The sequence below is a fragment of the Arachis ipaensis genome, chromosome B05 (assembly GCF_000816755.2).
Source record: "Arachis ipaensis cultivar K30076 chromosome B05, Araip1.1, whole genome shotgun sequence".
Lineage (NCBI taxonomy): Eukaryota > Viridiplantae > Streptophyta > Magnoliopsida > Fabales > Fabaceae > Arachis > Arachis ipaensis.
The window spans coordinates 107,970,993-107,977,447 of record NC_029789.2 but is presented as its reverse complement, the minus strand read 5'-3'; the positions used below and the strand labels follow the sequence as shown (position 1 = coordinate 107,977,447).

Genomic DNA, 6,455 nt, shown 5'->3' with positions numbered 1-6,455 from the left:
AGTACTGCTAGAATAAAGACCAGATTGAGAATTCATGGAAAAGACAAGGAGGGATTTCAAAGAAAAGGAGAAGGATTTTTGCAGAAATGAAGAATGATGAGAATGGTGGAATTGAATGAAGAAGTAAACCCTGAGAATGTAAAAAGGTTTAAAAAGAGGAGGCCCATTAAAGCCCATGGGGAACGTTATATATTCCTAGAAAAAACGCATGAACTATTTCATTTCTGCATAACTGTCTTTTCAAAATTTTAAAATTTGGAAAAAATGGCACGTGCAAGGCACGTAATCAAGTGAAACTTCTCATTTTATTTTTTGAGAAGACAAGTTTCAAGGGGCAATATGTTAGCACAAAAATTCTACATTACAAATAACTCGACCATGATTGTTTGACCTAAAGGTGAGTTGATAATATATAAGTCAAAGTATCATAGCATGTGATTTGTTCTATGAGAATATAGGTCAAAGTATCATAACACATGTGTTGTTCCATAAAAGCGTTAGCATAAGGGTTTGACTTATCATAGAAAGTGAAAAGAAAATAATTAAAGAGTCGAGTCAGTGACTTTTAAAAATCAAAATGAGATAATCACACAAAGACTTTATCCAAAAGTACTTTATGGAACGTGGGGTTTAAAGATCAAGGTAAGAGAAGACGTGGGATGTCAAACTTGGGAGTCAAGATTCTTCATAATTAAGACAGTGTCGTGACCTGAGAAATAGGAAAAAGCTAAATCGTAGGAAGAAAAAGACACTCTGCAAATCTATCCTTGTGGTCTATAAATAAAAGAAATGCAGAAGTGAAAAGAGAATTTTAATCTGAACACCTCCTCATCACATAAAACTCTACAAAATCCAAAATCACACTAATACCAAGGAGATCGATGGAGTGCAAGTACATGTGAGTGTCTTGAGTCAATTTTCTTTTATTCATTTTATTTTTCATTACATTGATTTTTCCTTTTATTTCATTTTATTGTTTTTTATTTTTTTCGGATACTTTTATTTATTTTGTTCATTTATTTTAAGCTTCAATTTACTTGTTATTTACAGTTCTTATTTATTTCATTTCTTTCCCTTCTTATTATTTTTGTCTAGAGTTACACACGGATTGAATCGGATATAACCTATAATTCTATCCGATCCGCACTGCACTCATCGGATCGGATACGATATCCACATTTTTTCAAGTTGGATCCAATCCAATCCGATTCGATCTGCATACTTACGAATCAGATCGGATATCGGGTATATCCGCATAATTAAAAAAAAATTGTTTTAAGGCCCTTTTTTACTCTAGAAAATCTATTTTTTTCACTTGTTTAAGCCTATTTACTTCTAAATTATTATCAATAAAAGTTCTCTTGAATAACAAAAGAAAAATAATAATACAATATCTAAGTTTAATTATTCTAAGTTAAAGTACAACATAAAAAATTAAAAACAAGATATCATAAAATTTATAAAACAACACACTAAAAATCATATCACATTAGGGTTTACTTTCTTAAACTATGCTATTAATATGAGATGTGTGGATCTGCGGATCGGATCCGCGGATATCACTGCCAAATCCGCAATCCAATCCTACTATAGTGCGGATTGGATCCGATCCAATCCGATAGCTCTGCGAATCAGATGCGGATAATTACCGCGGATATGCGGATATTATTCGATCCATGTGCAGTCCTATTTTTGTCTTTACGTTGTTTATTTTGATTCTTTTCTTTCAAGCATTTTATTTCCAAGTTTTTACTTCGCTTTATCTATTTTCTTGGTTTACAATTTATCACAAATATTTCGACATACATAGATTCGATACTTACGCTAAGTAATTTCCGAGTTTAGTTCACTCTTTTTTAGAGGAGTCGTATTTGCTCCTCAAATTGAGATCTTGATACAAATTTAATTCGACATCCTGTCGAGATTACCAAAAATCAAATGAAACATCTACATGGTCTTTTTAAATCTCTGCAACACTTTCCTTTTTCAATGAACGATTAGCAATTTTTGGTAATGAAATCCAATGTTGAATTTAAATTTGTAATTAAGGAGGAACATCTACTTGTTGGTTTGTATCTCTTTACCCTTTTTAGTCTTGTTTTATGTTAATGGATTCTTTTTATTTTGAAGTCTTCGTTGAATCAAATGAATTTGGAATTTATATTCAATTGTACAACTGTTATGTTTCTTGTAATTTAGTGGATTTGCGACTTTATTCTTGAGCAGTGAGTTTTGGGATTTTTTTTTTTTACACTGTTTGTTGAAATTATTTTCAATAAGGAGTATAATCTGGAATTTTGGCTAAGGAAAAGTTTTTGAGTAACTCTTGAGTCCTCTTGACATTGAGTTGAGTCCTCTTGATAATTCAAGTTGAATTGAGTTGAGCCAATTAATACAACTTTAAGTCTTCAACTAACTTTCCTCTTCCTAGTTGATTGATAAGTTAGGACCTTGTTAATTAAAACATAACTCCAACTAACTTTCTATAATCTAATTAGTTAACTTATTAGGACATTATTAATTAAAAAAATATTAAAAGATCATCAGAATTTATTGTATTTGACCATCAATTAATTTTTAAAATAATAAATTCTAATAATTTTTAGTATTTCTCATTAATTAGTGTAATTCCAACTAAATATCCACTTCTTAGATGATTAACATGTTGGGTGTCCATTAGTTTATTTAATAATTCTAAGAGTGTGTGTGGTTAGAGGAATTATAAATAATTCCTAGAAATTTTAATATAATATTATATTTTTATGTTTGGTTCAAAGTTTGAAAAATTATTTTTAAATAAATTTGATTCTAAAGAATCAAAATACAATCATTTCAATTCCCACATTCCTCCTAGTACATTTGATTCCCATAAAAATAGAATTTGAGTAACAAAATAATACTTAAACTACACATACCCTAATTGATTCTCCTCTTTTTGGTATCCATCAATCACAAAGAGAGGAGAATTCAACACGCACTAAATCGAACACCCCATCCGATCTTCTGATCTCCCTCTCCCTCAAACTCGAGTTTTACGTAGGGGTGAGCACGGGTAGCGGGTACTCGATTACACGTCCGAACCCGAACCGAACCAACTAAATTGGTTCTGGAACCGACGGGTAATCGGGTCCAACCCGAACCAAACCGATGACATTTGTTGATGATTGGTTCGGGTATCGGTTTTGGGGGCGCGGAACCCGAACCAACCCGTGAACCCGATCATATATATATATATATATAACTTTTTATGTGTTTTCCAACTTATAACCCTAATACTATCTCACTAACGGCGCAACCATGGAGTAAACCCAGAAAGTAGAAACCCTAGCAAAGGCAGAGCTTCCTCCTACCACGCAACCAGCTTCTCCAATCTTCATCGTCTTCTCCATTAGGCGTCAGGCGCATCGTCTTCTCCACCTCGCCCGTGGGACCATCTGATGCATCGTCTTTTCCATCGTCTTCCTAGTAGCGGCAGCGACGCAGCAACCGACTTTCTCTCCGTCGTTGGTGTCTCAGTCAGTATCTTTGTCAGCGTCATTGTTCGCGGTTCCCTCTCCAACAGCCAGCTTCGTCTTCAGTCAGTCGTTCCCTCTCTAGCAGCCAGCTTCCTCCAGGCTCCAGCGTCGTCTTCTCCGGTCAGTCAGTCAGGTTAGTCTATAATTTTTTGGGAATGTTATATGTTAAAGTGTTAATTGTTTTATTTTTTATTCAATTTTTGAAATTATACATTCTTAGTTGTTGTTGAATAAATCAATCTTGATCACTCTGAAGCAATCGTGCTGTTCAATTTTTTAAATATTAATAGAATCTTGCTCTTATGTAAAAGCTAGATTTGATTTTGAATTGAGGATCTTCTATAAGCTAATTTTGATTTTTAACTTCAAAAATATTATGCTATTCATTTACTATTATCATTCATGGTAGCAGATAAACGAAGAAAAAATTGAAAGAAAGCTAGAACTGAATTTTACTAATGGTGAGATTTAGATTTATATTAGCGGTACACACTATATATAAGATAGTAACTATGAAGAAATCATATGTAAACTATACTCTGATTAGTTGAGTAATTAAATGAATACTCTACAGTGTTATATTGTTTATATTGTTTTATTTTTTATTGTAAACTTTCATTTTGGGGACATATTGCTTGCAATGTTAATAAATACTCTACAGTAAGGTCTTTCAATTGTACTAATTGGTTAGTAACAAATACATGACTTCTCTTATTTTATTTATTTTGCAGATTAAAAAAAAGGAGAAAACTAACCCTAAAAGTGATACGGTTGTTGGAAGTATTTCTTTTCCAAGTGTAGCCACTCCCGCTGCTGAGAACGATGGTCTTTCTGGTGGAACATCGCAAAGTCCAGCTCCCCCACCGTTGCCTGCCTCAAATCCTTCATCAGAAACACAAACCGAAGTTGCTGAAACTACTGTCGAGCCTCTAAATGTGGTAAAACATAAACCCAGTAGAGCACCTAGTAGTGTTTGGGCGCATTTTTCTAAAAATTTCTCCTAATAAAGCCTACTGCAACTATTGTAAAAAAAATGCATGCAATAGTTCTAGTCATGGTACAACAAACTTGCATAAACATTTAAGAATTGTCACTAAAAACCCTCATAAGCAAGCTGAAAAGGGGCAGAAAACTATTGCACTTGGGAGCCAATTTGAGGATGACCTTAATGCAGTCACTATGAAGCTTGTTGATTTTAATCAAGAGAAAACTCGTCTTGCTCTTGCAAATATGATAATTGTTGATGAACTTCCTTTTAAATTTGTTGAGGCTCAAGGCTTTAGACAATTTATGAGTAAAGCACAACCTAGGTTTAAGGTTCCTTCCCGTTGGACAATTGCTAGAGATTGTATGGCTTTGTTTAGATATGAGAAAGAAGTTGAAAAATTTGTTATCTGAAAATTGCCAAATGGTTTCCTTACTACCGATACTTGGACCTCAATTCAGAATTTGAATTATATGTGTGTGACTGCACATTATATTGATGAGTCTTGGACATTGCATAAAAAAATATTGAATTTTGGTTTGATTACTGATAATAAGGGTGAAACTATAGGGAGAGCCTTAGAACAGTGCTTGCAAGAGTGGGGTATTAGAAGGATATTTTGTGTAACTGTTGACAATGCTAGTGCTAATGGTGTTGCAATTTCGCATTTACTTAGAGGCATGGGTGATTGGAATGGGTCAACATTGTTAAATGGGGAGTTCATGCATATGAGATGTTGTGCTCACATATTAAATCTAATTGTTGGTGATGAGTTTAGATTGAGGGTTAAAAAAAAAGCAAGATGAGGTCAAAAGGAATGAATTGGAAAGATACATGGAAGATGATGTGGAGGATAACATTCCCGGTTTTGACATTTTGCATTGGTGGAAATTGAAATCAATGAAGTATTATGCTCTTGCTCACATGGCTAGGGATTTGTTGGCTATTCCCGTATCTACCGTATCTTCTAAGTCGGCATTTAGTACTAGTGGTCATGTGCTTGATCAATTTAGAAGTGTCCTTCTACTGTTGAGTCTCTAATTTGCTCACAAAATTAGTTGAAGACTCAAGAGAAGATGTATGACTTAAAGCAAGAACTGGAGGACTAAGAAAAACTTGAATTAGGTAATTATTTTTAAATTATATTTTTTTAAATTATTATGTAATTGTTGTTATTGTTGAGTCTCTAATAATAATTTAATTACTATTAATGTAGAGCTTTTAGCTTTAACAATATCTAATCAAGCCATTGGAGTTGATGTTGTTTACAACAATTTGAGGTTAACATTTTTTCACTAATTATTTATTTGTTGAATTACTTTTAATTAATCAATTTTATATATTGACATTAGCTAATTATATGCTGATTTTTTGAAGGTCACAACTCCTCTCTTGAATATGATTGATTGATGGAGTGAAGGATTATGGAGTGAAGACTTTGAAACTAGACAAATATTTTTATTGCACTTTTGTATTTAGCTTCTAATGTTTAGATTTTAATGTGTTTTGGTTTTAGCTTCTTTCAAAGATTATTCACTAGACTTTTGTATTTAACTTCTAATATTTCTATTGCACTTTTATATTTTCATTAGACAAAGATTATTCACTATTAATATATTTGGATTTTGATGAGTTTAGTTTTTAATGTATATGGTGTTTAATATGTTTGCATTATTTCTATTGATGTTACATGTTTATTGTATTTTGTTGAATTTTTAAGATAAAAATTTGCTAATTTGGTTTTTTTATAAATTTCAAAGTCATCGGATACCCGCTATCCGAACCGAACCAATCCACTCTTAATCGGTTTGGTTTGGTTCGGGTACAAGCACAAAAAAATGCAAATCTAAACCAATTACTTTTTTATCGGTTCGATTCTAATTTTACCATGAACCTGAACCAAACCAACCCATGCTCATCCCTAGTTTTACGGATCCATTCCCAAATAAGGGTAA

General features: G+C 32.7%; 1 protein-coding gene and 1 long non-coding RNA gene across 3 annotated transcripts in view; one reads left to right on the top strand and one right to left on the bottom strand.

Moving 5' to 3' along the window:
- LOC107643792 (probable transmembrane ascorbate ferrireductase 4) overlaps positions 1-6,455 on the bottom strand; it is a 27,359-nt gene that overhangs the window by 10,734 nt on the left and 10,170 nt on the right. The gene's annotated exons all lie outside the window — the stretch shown is intronic.
- On the top strand, positions 5,572-6,109 carry LOC110272243. Its single transcript, XR_002363337.1, has 3 exons — positions 5,572-5,625; positions 5,717-5,780; positions 5,878-6,109. It is a non-coding gene; the product is annotated as an uncharacterized LOC110272243 (long non-coding RNA).